Source organism: Carcharodon carcharias, chromosome 21 (genome assembly GCF_017639515.1).
Source record: "Carcharodon carcharias isolate sCarCar2 chromosome 21, sCarCar2.pri, whole genome shotgun sequence".
Taxonomy (NCBI): Eukaryota; Metazoa; Chordata; class Chondrichthyes; order Lamniformes; family Lamnidae; genus Carcharodon; species Carcharodon carcharias.
Genome location: NC_054487.1, coordinates 75,749,396 through 75,765,210, shown reverse-complemented (window position 1 = coordinate 75,765,210; position 15,815 = coordinate 75,749,396).

Below are 15,815 nucleotides of genomic sequence, written 5' to 3'. Positions count from 1 at the left end.
AGACAATAGGGATAGGGGACCTTAGTTTGCAACCTTTTTGGAAAGATTGCACCTCCGACTGTGCAGCATTCTCTCAGTACTGCGCTGGAGTGTCAGCCAGGATCTTTGTGCTTTGAATTTGAACCCTCTGACTCAGGTGTGCTACCTTGTGAGCCACAGATGATTGTATTTAATAGTCAGACAGACCCTCGGGTAATTCTAACCTAACTCATGGGTGGAAACATCATGGGATTGGTTGGAATGCTGGTTTTACATACCGCCCAACATTACTCTCTGTTGACTCACACATGAGCAAGGAGCAGGAGTAGTCCATTCAGCCTCTCGAGCCTGCTCTGTCATTCAATAAGACATGGCTGATTTGATAATAACCTGAAATCTGCATCCCACCTACCCCTGGTAACCTCTTGCCCCCTCCCTTTCCAAGAATCTATCCACCTCTGCCTTAAAAATATTCGAAGACTCTGCTTCCACCTCCTTTTCAGGAAGAGAGTTCCAAAGATTCCCAACCCTTTGAGTGGAAACATTTTGCTTAATCTCTGTCTTAAATGAACGACCCCTTATTTTTAAACAGTGACCCCTAGTTCTAGACTTTTCCACAAGAGGAAACATCCTCACTACATCCACCCTGTCAAGACCCCTCAGGATCTTATATGTTTCAAATAAGTTGTCTCTTACTCTTCTAAACTCCAGCAGATACAAGCCTAGTCTGTCCAACCTTTCCTCATAAGACAACCTGCCCATTCCAGGTATTAGCCTGGCAAACCTTCTCTGAACTGCTTCCAACGCATTTACATCCTTCCTTAAATAAGGTGTACAAAAAGAAAAATACCTGGAAAAACTCAGCAGGTCTGACAGCATCTGCGGAGAGGAACACAGTTAACGTTTCGAGTCCGTACCAGAGCTAAGGAAAAATAGAAAAGAGGTGAAATATAAGCTAGTCTAAGGGGTGGGTGGGGGGGGGGGGTTGGTGGGGGGGGTGGGGGGTGGGGGGTGGCCGGGGGGGGTGGGGGGGGTGGTGGGGGGGGAACAGAGGGCCAGTGATAGGTGGAGATTGCCAAAAGATGTCATAGACAAAAGGACAAAGAGGTGTTGATGATAACCAATACTACATACAGTACTCCAAACATGGTCTCACCAGTACTCTGTACAACTGAAGCATAAACCCCCTGCCTTTGTGTTCAATTCCCCTCGCAATAAATGATAAACTTCCGTTAGCTTTCCTAATTATTTGCGATACCTGCACACTAGCCTTTTGTGATTCATGCACTAGGACACCCAAATCTCTCTGCACCTCAGAGCTCTGCAATCTCTCACCATTTAGATAATAAAGCTTCTCTTTTATTCTTTCTGCCAAAATGGACAATTTCACATTTTCCCACATTATACTCCATTTGCCACTCACTTAACCTATCTATATCTTTTTATAGCTTCCTTATGTCCTCTTCATATCTTACTTTCCTACCAATCTTTGTGTCATCAGCAAATTTGCTGATCCCATCCATCCCTTCATCCAAGTCGTTTATATACATCGTAAACAGTTGAGGCCCCAGCACTGATCCCTGTGGCACACCACTCATTACATCTTGCCAACCTGAAAAAGACCCACTTATGCCTACTCTCTGCTTCCTGTTAACCAGCCAATCTTCTATCCATGCCAATATGTCACCCACTACACCATGAGCTTTTATTTTCTGCAATAACCTTTGACATGGCACTTTATTAACTGCCTTCTGGAAATCTTAGTGCAGTATATCCACTGGTTCCCCTTTATCCACAGCACATGTTACTTCCTCAAAGAACCCCAATAAATTGGTTAAATACAGTTTCCCTTTCACAAAACCATGTTGACACTGCCTGATGACCGTGAGCTTATCTCCAAGTGCCCTTCTATAGTTTATTTGATAACAGCTTTGAACATTTTCCCTATGACAGATGTTAAGCTAACTGACCTGTAGTTTCCCACTTTTTGTCTCTCTCTCTATTTGAATAATGGGGCAGGATCTTCCCCTGTCGGGCGGAGGGAGGGGTGTGGTTTGTGTGGGAGCAGGCACGAATGGGCGGGTTCCTGATTGGCGCCCCCGGTTGGGACCGCACCGCCATTTTACGTGGGTGGACTAATTAAAGCCCGCCCAACGTGCTGTCCGCCAGGAAACGTTATGAGCTGCCTGTCTGGTTGGAGGGGGAGGCGCGGAATTCTCTGAGCTGGGAACACACTGTTTCGCACATGTAAGAGTGCACTCACCTCTCTGAGGTAAAGCGCTGCCTCAGGAAGATCGGCTCAGGTTTGAAACATTGACTAAAGATTGGAAAAAAGATTACTGACATGTCCCCTCATGGGCCACTGTCCCATGAGCTGGGACATTTCAATTTCTTTTATTTAGACAGTTAATACAAATTTGAATACCCTCATGAAACCCCATCTTGCCCGCTGTTTTCTCGGAAGCCAGCCTGGGCTCCCGGCCTGCTCACCAACCTTAAGGTTGGACGGGCAGGTCCATTGATTGATTCAATCAGTTTACTAACGGCCTTAAGTGGCAGTTGACAGGTCGGCGGGTGCACAGCTGACTCGGCTGCGTGCCCGCTAACCTGAAAATGTAAATGATGCGGGGTGACATCGGGATGCCCGCCCGACGACACCAAGTGTCATTTTACGCATTGGTGCGCAGGCCCTGCCCTTGCCCGCCGACCGGAAGATGCAGCCCGTAGAGTTACATTTGCACCCTCCCCAAATCTCGGGAGTTTTGGAAAATTAAAACCGATGCATCAACTATCTCGCTAGACACTCCTTTTAAGACCTAGGATGAAGTCCATCAAGACCCGAGCCCTTGTCAGCCCTCAGCTCCAACAATTTACTCAGTACCTGAGTAACTCTGGTTACTGTAATTTTCCTGTTTTCTTTCCCCACTTCCATTTCCTGGTTTATAGCTGCTTCTGGGATGTTACTTGTATCCTCTATAGTGAAAACGGATGCAAAATCAGGGCGACCTGATCGAGGTGTACAAGATTACAAGAGGGACATGGACAGGGTGGATAGGGAGCAGCTGTTCCCCTTAGTTGGAGGGTCAGTCACGAGGGGACATAAGTTCAAAGCAAGGGACAGGAGGTTTAGGGGGGATGTGAGGAAAAACCTTTTTACCCAGAGGGTGGTGACGGTCTGGAATGCGCTGCCTGGGAGGGTGGTGGAGGCAGGTTGCCTCACATCCTTTAAAAAGTACCTGGATGAGCACTTGGCACGTCATAACATTCAAGGCAACGGGCCAAGTGCTGGTAAATGGGAATAGGTAGGTAGATTAGGTGTTTCTCACATGTCAGTGCAGACTCGATGGGCTGAAGAGTCTCTTCTGCACTGTGTGATTCTGTGATTCTGTGAAAATATCTGTTCAATTCATCTGCCATCTCCTTGTTTTCCACTATCAATTCTCCAGATTCACTTTCTATAAGACCAATTTTCACTTTGTTAACTCTTCTCTGTTTTAACTATTTATAAAAACTCTATCTGTTTTTATATTTCTGGCTAGCTTTCTCTCATACTCTAATTTTTCTCTCCTTATTAGTCTTTTAGTCATTCTTTGCTGTTCCTTATATTCTGTCCAATCTTCTGACCTCCATCTGTCTTTGCACAGTTATATGTTTTTTCTTTAAGTTTGATTCTATCTTTAGCCTTTCTAGTTAACCACAGATGGTGAGTCCACCCCTTGGACCTCTTCATACTCGTTGGAATGTACTATTCTGTGTATTCTGAAATATCCCCTTAAATGTTGGCCATTGCATCTCTATTGACCTACCCCTTAACATAATTTGCCAATTCACTTTAGCCAGCTCAGCTTTCATGCCCTCATAATTGCCTTTATTTAAGTTTAAAAACTTGGGGCAGGATTTTTAGTTTGGTGGGTGCACGCGATTGGCGGGCCCAGGAGTGCTCAGGGAACGGGTCACTGACCCCGATCAGCCCCCGGCCGTGTTTTCAGGCTGGCTGGCCAATTACCAGAGGGCGGGAGCTGACCTAAGTGCGGGCGTGGGGGAAGCGCAGAATGAAAGCTGCCTGAAGGCAGAGAGCTGCCTCAGGGAGCTGAAGAATTTTAAAGCGATGAATAAAGATTTAAAAATTCAGAAGAAAAGGTCCATGCACCAGAATCAGTCACCTGAACATATAGATGAGGAAAATTCTGTCCAAATGTTTTTATCTTTTAAAATTAATAACAGAAGCCTCACCCCGCCCTTGGATGAGGTTTCACCAAAAATGCAAGGTCCACCAGGCAGATTCGCCCGCAAGGTTAGACAGACCATGAAAAATTGGAGTCAATTGAAACTTTAATGGGCTTAATTGTCCTCCTAATTGTCAGCGGGCACGCTTCTGACTTTCATGTGTGCCCACCGAGCAAAGTATCGCCCGGGCGTGGGATGATGTTGGGACGCTCACCCGACATCATCACCCACTATTTTATGCTCGAGAGGGTCGGGCATGCGCCCACACGCTGAGCTAAAAATCCTGCCCTTAGTCTCAGACCCACTCCTCTCTCCCTCAAACTTAATGTAAATTTCAATCATATTATGGTTGCTGCTACCTAGGGGTGCCTTCACTATAAGATCATTAATTACTCCCAGCTCATTGCACAATACCAGGTCTAGTATCGCCTGTGCTCCAACTTCACTAGGTGGAGTGTAAAACCGAAATGGCACCCGACTCAGCCAGTTTCCTAATGGACATATTAGCTTAAACATTCTCAATGAGTTTATCCTTTGAGTAGCAGAGCCCCACAGATCAGGAAAGCCCTGTTTTTGAGCCCTAATTTGTGTGTAGGTAGTTAACGGAAGACAGGACATTGACAGGGCTCTGCAGTTATTTACAGTGCCCTGGATTAGGGAGGGAAATTTTGGCCAGGATACCTGCTTCTGGTTACCAACTGATGTGAAGACGTGCTATATGGAATTAATCTGAAATCTCATTGACTAATTTTACATGTTAAACTTTTAAAAATAGGACATTTAACTGAAACACAAAGACGCTGACTTAAAATGGCTGCCAATTTTGTATCTCTACTTCATGAAGACCCCCAATAGACAATTACCTCTCTGGAGGTGTAAAAAACATCCTTCCTATCGCATGAGAGTGACTCCCCTTGACATCAAGGTAGCACTTCACTGAATGTGGCATCAAGGAGGCCCTTACAAAACTGGAGTCAGTGGAAATGAGAGGGAAAACTCTCCGCTGGTTGGAGATATACCTAGCACAAAGGAAGATGGTTGGGGTTGTTGGAGTTAAATCATCTACATTCCAGGACATCACTGCAGGAGTTCCTCAGCGTAGTGTCCTCGGCCCAACCATCTTCAGTGGCTTCATCAATGACCTTCCTTCCATCATAAGGTCAGAAGTGGGGAGGTTCACTGATGATTGCACAATATTCAGCACCATTTGTCACTACTCAGATACTGAAGCAGCCCATGTCCAAATGCAGTAAGACCTGGACAATATCCAGGCTTGGACTGACTAGTGGCAAGTAACATTCGTGCCACACAAGTGCTGGGCAATGACCGTCACCAACAAGAGAGAATCTAACCATCGCGCATTGATATTCAATGGCATTACCACCACTGAATCCCCCACTATCAACATCCTGGAGTTACCATTGGCCAGAAACTGAACTGGACTAGCCATATAAATACTGTAGCTACAAGAGCAGGTCAGAAGCTAGGAATCCTGTGGCAAATAACTCACCTCCTGACTCCCCAAAGCCTGTCTACCATCTACAAGGCACAAGTCAAGGGTGTGATGGAATACTCTCCACTTGCCTGAATGAGTGCAGCTCCCACAACACCATCCAGGACAAAGCAGCCCACTTGATTGACACCACATCCACAAATATTCACTCCCCCCACCACCGATGCACAGTGGCAACATTGTACACCATCTACAAGATGCACTGCAGAAACTCACCAAGGTTCCTTAGACAGCACTTTCCAAACCCATGACCACTACCATCTAGAAGGACAAGGGCAACAGACACATGGGAACACCACCACCTGGAATTTCCCCTCCAAGCCACTCACCAGACTGACTTGGAAATATATCACTGTTCCTTTGCTGTCGTTGGGTCAAAATCCTGGAACTCCCTTCCTAACAGCACTGTTGGTATACATACACCACATGGACAGCAGCAGTTCAAGAAGATGGCTCATCATCACCTTCTCAAGGGCAATTGAATGAAACCAGATGGACCATCCTGCATCGACGTAGAAAACGGCAATGGCAATCTCAGCCCTGTTGACCCTGCAAAGTCCTCATTACTAACAACTGGGGCTAGTGCCAAAATTGGGAGAGCTGTCTCACAGACTAGTCAAGCAACAGCCTGACATAGTCATACTCACGGAATCATATCTTACATATAATGTCCCAGACACTACCATCACCATCCCTGGGTATGTCCTGTCCCACCGGAAGGACAGCTCCAGCAGAGGTGGCGGCACAGTGGTATACAGTTGGGAGAGAGTTACCCTGGGAGTCCTCAAATTCGACTCTGGACCCCATGAAGTCTCACGGCATCAGGTCAGACATGGGCAAGGAAACCTCCTGCTGATTACCACGTACCACCCTCCCTCAGCTGATGAATCAGTGCTCCTCCATGTTGAACACCATTTGGAGGAAGCACTGAGAGTGGCAAGGGCACAGAATGTACTCAGGTGAGGGACTTCAATGTTCATCACCAAGAGTGGCTCAGCAGCACCACTACTGATCGAGCTGGCTGAGTCCTAATGACATAGCTGCTAGACTGGGTCCGCAGCAGGTGGTAAGGGAACCAACAAGAGGGAAAAGCATACTTGGCCTCATCCTCACCAACCTGCCTGCCGCAGATGCATCTGTCCATGGCAGTAGCGGTAGGAGTGACCACCGCACAGTCGTTGTGGTGACAAAGTCCTGCCTTCACATTGAGAATATCCTCTATCGTGTTGTGTGGCACGACCACTGTGCTAAATGGGATAGATTTTGAACAGATCTAGCAACTCAAGACTGGGCATCCATGAGGTGCTGTGGGCCATCAGCAGCAGCAGAATTGTACTCAAACACAATCTGTAACCTCATGGCCTGGCATATCCCCCACTCTACCATTACCATCAAACCAGCAGATCAACCCTGGTTCAATGAAGAGTGCAGGAGGGCATGCCAGGAACAGTACCAGGCATACCTAAAAATGAGATGTCAACCTGATGACGTCATAACACAAGACTACTTGTGTGTCAAACGTCATAAGCAGCATGTGATAGACAGAGCTAAGTGATCCAGCAACCAATGGATCAGATCTAAGCTCTGCAGTCCTGCCACATCCAGTCATGAATGGTGGTGGACAATTGAACAACTCACTGGAGGAGGAGGCTCCACAAATATCCCCATCTTCAATGATGGAGGAGCCCAACACATCAGTGCCAAAGATAAGGCTGAAGCATTCGCAACAATCTTCAACCAGAAGTGCCAAGTGAATGATCCATCTCGGCCTCCTCCGGAGGTCCCCAGCATCACAGATACCAATCTTCAGCCAATTCGATTCACCCCAGCTATGGGCCCTGATAATATTCCGACAATAGTACTGAAGACTTGTGCTCCAGAAATTACTGCTCCCCTGGCCTAGCTGTTCCAGTACAGCTACAACACTGGCATCTGCCCGGCTGTGTAGAAAATTGCCCAGGTATGTCCTGTACACAAAAAGCAGGACAAATCCATCCTGGCCAATTACCACCCCATTAGTCTACTCTCAATCATCAGTAAAGTAATGGAAGGGGTCATCAGCAATGCTATCAAAATTCTCTTGCTTAGCAATAGCCTCCTCACTGACACCCAGTTTGGGTTCCACCAGGGTTACTCAGCTCCTGACTTCATTACAGCCTTGGTTCGAACATAGACAAAAGAGCTGAACTCCCGAGGTGAGGTGAGAGTGACTGCCCTTGACATCAAGGCCGCATTTGACCTAGTATGGCATCAAGAAGCCCTAGCAAAACTGGAATCAATGGGAATCAGGGGGAAAACTCTCTGCTGGTTGGAGTCATACCTAGCACAAAGGCAGGTGGTTGTGATTGTAAGGGGTCAGTCATCTCAGCTCCAGGACATCACTGCAGGAGTTCCTTGGGGTAGTGTCCTAGGCCCAACCATCTTCAGCTACTTCATCAATGTCCTCCCCTTCATCATAAGGTCAGAAGGGGGGGTGTTCGCTGGTGACTGCACAATGTTCTGCACCATTCGTGACTCCTCAGATACTGAAGCAGTCCATGTCCAAATGCAGCAAGACCTGGACAATATCCAGGCTTGGGCTGACAAGTGACAAGTAAAATCCATGCCACACAAGTGCCAGGCAATGACCATCTCCAACAAGAGAGAATCTAACCATTACCCCTTGATGTTCAATGGCATTACCATCACTGAATTCCCCCACTATCAACATCCTGGGGTGTTACCATTGACCAGAAATTGAACTAGACAAATAGTGTGGCTACAAGAACAGGTCAGAGACTAGGAATCGTGCAATGAGTAACTCTCCTCCTGACTCCCCAAAGCCTGTCCACCATTTACAAGGCCTAAGTAAGGAATGTGATGGAATAGTCCCCATTTGCCTGGATGAGTGCAGCTCCCACAGCACTCAAGAAGTTGGACACTGTCCAGGACAAAACAGCCCGCTTGATTGGCAATACATGCACAAATATTCACTCTCTCCGCCACCGATGCACAGCAGCAGCAGTGTGTACCATCTACAAGATAAACTGCAGTAATTCACCAAGGCTCCTTTGACAGCACCTTCCAAACCCACGACCACTATCACCTAGAAGGACAAGGGCAGCAGATGGAAGGGAACACCACCACCTGGAATTTCCCCTCCAAGTCACTCACCATCCTGCCTTGGAAATATATCACTGCTCCTTCACTGTCGCTGGGTCAAAACCCTGGAACTCCCTTCCTAACAGCACTGTGGGTGTACCTACACCACTTTGTCTGCAGCGGTTCAAGAAGGCAGCTCACCATCAACTTCTCAAGGGCAACTAGGGATGGGAAATAAAAGCTGTCCCAGCCAGCGAAAATCACATCTCATGAACGAATAAAAAAAATCCAAATGGAAGAATGAACTGTTCAGAGATAATTGCTGGAACATTAAAAAGTAATCACCTCGGCCAACAAAATGGCTAACAGGAGCAGTACCAGACATGAGCTGATCAATGTCCTTTTAGAATATTCAACTGACATGGAAAGAGGTCATGTGATACAACTTTTTTGTGGATGCTTGAATTTGGGATTTGGCAGGGATATTCTAGCTGCTGGAGGGAGCAGCTGTCTTTTGCTCTCTCTCTCTACAAGTCCGTCTAAGCTTTGGACCCTGTTTTGCTGAGTTAAAAATGTGTCTACATTCCCATAGCAGACAGAGAATCTCTGCTGAAAACCACTGGAATTCTACAACAATGTTTTTATGAGAAAAAGAATATACCAGCCACAATGTTAAGCCAACTGCTTCAGCTGAAGAACCAGTGTCTCCAAATACAATCAGTGAATCTTTATTGACTTTCCTTTTTTTTCATCTACACTTTATTAGCACCTGATCTATCACCTTAAAAATTCACCACCTCCACTACCGGTGCACCACAGCAGCCGTGTGTACCATCTACAAGACGCATTGCAGCAACTTCCAAACCTGCAACCTCTACCACCTAGAAGGGTAAGTGCAGCAGATGGATGGGAACACCACCACCTGCAAGCTCCCCTCCAAGCCACACACAGTCCTGACTTAGAACTCTGTCGCTGTTCCTTCACTGTTGCTGGGTCAAAATCCTGGAACCCCCTTCCTCACTGGTTCAATGCACCTACACGTGGACTGCAGCGGTTCAAGGCGGCAGCACACCATCACTTTCCCAAGGGCAATTAGGGGCGGGCAATGAATGCTGGTCTAGCCAGTGGTACCCACATCCCATGAATGATAAAAAGCCTTTAACTTGGCCAAGTTTAACCTCTGACACTCTGTCAATTTGTATTTTTTTTCTGCATGCTTAGGGTTAGAGTGTGCATTTGCACACGTTAGTGGGAAGTAGGATGCATTTGTGCATTTTTAACGTTTTAAATATTTTTACCTGGTGGCTTTTAGTACAATGAAACTAGCAACTTATGTGTTTAACTGACAAATACCTGTCCAGCTTAATTCTTACAAAATGCACACAGTCAAGTACACACTGAATTGGCAATACAGCAGCCTTTTAAAATTCAAAACATCTGCTATAACAAAACAGGGAATGTGAAGAGAGGAAAACCAGTCTATCCCTCTTCACCTGCTCATAACACCAGTGAGCTGTGCTGTGAATGAATATATGTGAGGTTAAGAGCTTTACTGTTACATTTGAGTAGCCAATCCATAATTTCCGTCTAGGAATGCACATGAATGATTGATCATCTGGCCAAGATGCTGAAGGGCATTTGTGGGATAGTTTCTCAGGAAGCAGGCCATTTTTCAACGTTGCTGCCAGTGGTATCCCAGTGAAAGGGATCGCCCCCCTTCATTGTAGAAAATGGAGGAGTTTCCCTCCAGTGAAATTAAACAAATGTAAATCAGGCAGCTTCTACAAACAAAAATAAAAATACCTGGAAAAACTCAGCAGGTCTGGCAGCATCTGTGGAGAGGAACACAGTTAACGTTTTGTGTCTGTATGACTCTTCACCAGAACTACAACGGCTTCTATAAAGGTTGGGTAACCTGCCCAGCTGGTGAAGTTCAATCCTGCCCTCAATGTCTCTGGGAAGAGGACTGATGATGGAAACAAAAGCAACGTTAACTAATTAAATGAGGGATCTGGAACTTTTGCTCTGTGTCTGCGGAAGTCTGAAATGTTGCAGAAAGCCAGGTTAATTCTACAACGAGGCCAACTTCGGCATTTGAGCTAATTGGAACCTCGTTCCAGTAAGAATGCTCAATTCTTTTCAGAATGGGTCAGTTAAATCGAACAGTAGGATCTCTGAAACAGCCAAGTTGTGAACCCCTAGTTCTTGGTTTTACAAAAGGAAAGGCAGAAATGGAAAACAAAAACAAAAAAAATTGCTGGAAAAGCTCAGCAGGTCTGACAGCATCTGTGGAGAGAAAAACGGGGGGGCAGGATTTTCCCATTGGCGAGTGGGGGTGCGGTAGGGGCCTCCTTGCCGACGCGTAAAACGACGCGCGGTGACGTTGGGCTGAACTCACCACGTTCCATTTAAATATTCCGGTAGGCGGGGGGCGCGGCTAAATCAGCTGTGCGCCCGCCGACCTGTCAATGGCCAATCGAGGCCATTGACAGAGTCATTAAACTAATTAGTGGACCTGCCCGTCCAACCTTAAAGGAATTAGAAAAAGCATGAAAACTCATCCACGGGTGGGATGAGGGTTCATGTTGGTTTTTAAAAATTTTAAGAAGGTTTTTGTAAAAATTATGGACGTGTCCCAACTCATGTTAGGGAAATTTTATTTTTATATTTTTAGCTTTTTTTACATTTAGAGCCGATCTCCCTGAGGCAGCAGTTGGCCTCAGAGAGATGAGTGCGCTCTTTTGTGCGCATGCGCGAAACAGCGCACTCTCGGCTCAGAGATTCCCCCCCCCACCCTCCCCCCGTCGCACAGGTAGCAGATAGCGCTTCCGTGTGGATGTCATGCTGGGCGGGCCAATTAAGGCCCGCCCAAGTAAAATGGCGGTGGGGTCTCAATCGGGGGCGCCGATTGGAAGCGCGCCTGTGCGCGCCCGCCCTTCAACTTCCCCCCTGATGGGGGGAAAATCCTGCCCAGAGTTAACTTTTCAAGTCGGTGTGACTCTTCTTCAGAGCTCTGAAGAGGAGCCATGCGGGCTCGAAACGTTAATTCTGTCTTTCTCTCCGCAGATGCTGTTGGGCCTGCTGAGTTTTTCCAGCATTTTCCGTTTTTGTTTCCGATTTCCAGCATCCACAGTGGTTTGATTTTATCTAAGGCAGAAATGGGATTGCTTTCTAAGGAAATGGAGGGCTGACATACCATCCCTTTTGTGGTAGTCACTCCCAGTATCTACAAGCTACAGGGCGTAAACGAGATACTCATTCCAGGATTCTGCAAGGGAGTGAAAGAGCATCAAAATCAAAATGTCATTTGCACATTCATCAGCCCACACATCCCACTGGTAGCCTAAAGCACAGAACTGAGTGTGACCATTATGTTCAAAATTCACAGCATGTTGGAATATCCAATTGTCACTACAATCATTTTTACATATTGTATTGCCAGCATTATCGTGGCTTTCACCTAAAGATGAATATCAAGAGAAAGTCATAATTTTTAAAAACAGAATGGACAAACTTCCAGAGAGGTCGCGTCCCTGAACAAGTTGAAAGGCTAAGGCCTCACAGCACCTTATCTTCTTCCGTTCAATAATTTTGAAAGAGAAAGGACAGATGTATGAACAGTGGTGGATTTCTGGCAGAAATTGCTAAAGGATGATACATCCACATTTACTATTTACAGAGGATTACAGGATTGTCGACGTTCCAGGATTGTCCTGGAATCTCCAGGCATTTTCAATCAATCTCCAAGGCACTGCCATCAGAAACCCTGGAGCAAAATCACAGGTGCATGTTAAAAGAGAAAGGAGTGTTGTTTTAAAAATGTTCCAGATTCATAGTAAATTTTACAAGAGATTTACTAAAATGGTAGCAGGGAAGTGGGAGTTACCTGGAAAGACTATAGAAGCTATGGGGGAGAATTTCCTGAACGTCGGGCGGGGCTTTCAGGAGCGGGCGTGGGTGGGTGCGCCGCCATTTTACGTGGGCGGACCAATTAAGGCCCTCCCAGCTTGACGCACGGCTGGCAGCGGTCAGCGCTTCCTGTGCGGGTGGGGGGAGGAGGGAGAGCTGGGGCCTGCACTTTTTCGCGAATGCGCACTAAAGAGCGCAGAAACCTCCCTGATGCACGGAGCTGCCTCAGGGAGATTAAGCACATAATGAAAGTTCAGAAATAATAAAGTTAAAAATTATTTAGACACGTCCCCTCATGTGACAGTGAAGGCTGCCAACCTTAAGGTTGGACGGGCAGTGTTGATAGCTACTTTAATTGGGTTTTTAATGGCCTTAAGAGGCTGTTGGCAGTTCGGTGGGCGCACAGCTGCATCTGGCGTACGCCCGCTGAATGTAATATCTAAATGATGCATGCCCGACATCACCGCGTGTTATTTTACGCGTCAGTGTGCTGGGCGTGCCCCCACAGGCCGACATCAAAATTCTGGCCGTGGTTTTCCCCCTTAGAGCAGAGAAACCTAAGGGAGATTTAATAGAGGTGTTCAAAATCATGAAGGGTTTTGATAGAGTAAATAAAGAGAAATCTTTCGGCAGAGAAAGGGTAAGTGACCAGAGGGCACAGACTTAGCACGATGGACAGAAGAGCACGTGGTGAGTTGAGAGAAAATGTTTTTATGCCATGATGTGATATGATCTAAAATGCACTGTCTGAAAGGATGGTGAAAGAAATAGGAACTTTCAAAAGGGACTTGGATATATACTTGAAGGGAAAACACTTGCTAGACTATTGGGAAAAGAACAGGGGAGTGAGAATATTTGGATAACTCAAAGATCTGGCACCGATGGACTGAGTAGCCGAGTCTCCTTTGTTGTAACTTTCACCGATTCTATAATTGCAGTCACATTCTAGTTTTACTTCTCTGGTCTTTTAAACAATTCTTTTGCATCACTTGCCAGAGTTTCATTAGTGGGCACAAAGTTCACACTTCCTGTGACCTTTCATCATAGCAATTGACCATCCTGATACATCAAAGAAAAAGCAGTTATCATTTCTCTGCAGCGCACTTGATCAGGCTATAAAGAATACCACGGGGAAAAATAGGCTTTCAAAACTGGCCACTCAACTAGTTTGCAAAAATATAGTGCATGACATAGACAGAATGCTGATTTTGTTTCTTCGTTTAAGACACTCATTAGCTGCTTGTGAAGTGGTTAATGGATCATTATTACAGACATGTTGTGATTGTTGTTTTTTTTGTTCATGCTAATGAAATCACACTCAACAAAGTGTCACATTTCAAAACCAGCCATTTCCACCAAGCTGTTAATTGTTATAAATGTTGACACAAAAGTAAATTTGTCCAATTCCACAACAAAGAGATGAAACATGGTCCTAATGTTTTAAGAAAGCTAGCTCATTCATCAACCTCAGCTTTGTAGTATAATGGCGGTCAGTGATGAACAGATAGCCCTTGCTATTCATTGCACCTACACTTGCCCACAGACTTTATGGACTTTTGGAAAGCTATTCCAACAAGGTGTCCTCTTACAGGGGTTCTGAGGCCCAAGTAAACAAGGCAAGCGACAGCATGGCTCTTCAACCAATTAGTTTGAAGAATCCTGAATGAGACACACAGAGTCTAAACCAGAAAGCGTAAGTTACAATATTTAATTCAACATAAAACTATGTACAGAAAGTAAAGTAAAGAGAGGGAACAAAAGATGGGATCAAGAGAAAGAGAGAGAGAGACAAAGGAGACAGAAAATATTTTAATTTTTATCAAAGCCTTCAATAATAACTGAGTTCTGAAGGATTGAGCCTCCACACTTATGAAAGTAAATTTTCAGTGCCAAGGAGGTTGTTTGGCAGTAATTAAAAAATTACTTAGAGTTGAATGGGAAATGCAAACTTTTTCTGGCATGTTCAGTGGGTAGCTAAAAGGCAAGTACTGCAACTTCCATGTGTTTGAACACTGGGGCCTGGAATTTTGTTCCGAGGTCAGGAGAACAGAGGTGGGACATTTTCCGGCTACGCCAACCTGACCTGGGAAAAAGAGGCCCAGATGGTTGGATTTTCATCCCGGTGTGCGGGTTTGATTAGAAGCCGGGCCCACTGCCCCCAGAACGAGTGTGGTTGATGCCAGGTGCAGAGGTAGGCTGGGCGGAAGGCCTGTGTTGAAGTTATTTAAAAAATTATTAAAACAAAAATGGTCCACAAGGTCTCACCTTTCATTTCCCCTCATGCCCCCCCAAATACTCCCCATGCCACCTCATGAATATTGCCTGAGCCAATGTGGAGGGCTGCATTTCAGCTGCCCTTGAGGGGACAGGACACTGCCTCACCAAAGAGGGCATTTTTTGCCCCCATTTGGTGCTTTGAAAACTGGCACAATGAATTCCAAACTCTATTCTGGGTTGACAGTCAGAGCACGTGCCTAACATGGGAAAGAGTTACGTCAGCAGATGATTGGTTGAAGTATTGTTTTGAAGCAAAGTCGCTTCGTTGTGGGAGAGGCCTATTTGGTTACTGACATCAACAAAAGGAATTTAATTGGAATTTTAGAAGAACTGTCATTTTATGTAAAGTTCCGGATGAATACATTGCCACTGAAAGGAATGCTGACTGTTTTGTAATCAGAAGTTCTTGAGTGAGTACCTTTGGATTTTTGTAATACATTTTAATCTGCCTTGAACATGTGTTTTGACTGTGGGAGACAAGAAGGAAGGGATTAGTATTTACATAAGTGTGTGCTTTCAAATTTCAATTACTTGGCTGTGAAGTGTGGACAAGTGTTCATTAAACATTAAAGAGCTAGGTACAAACCTTACAGTCTCCACCCTCGACAGCAGGTACATTCGGATGAACCCAATTCACCTTCTAAATGCAATGCCCACTATAACATGGTAGCACGATTACAACGTTCGCCTATATATCAGGAATGTCCCTACTGTGTCATGATCTTTTGCCCAGTGTTTCCAGTTCCACTGTCACTTGCAGCATTATTTAAACTGCAGTAACTGCTTAACTAAGTTATGCTTTCATGGGATGTGGGCATCACTGGCAAGG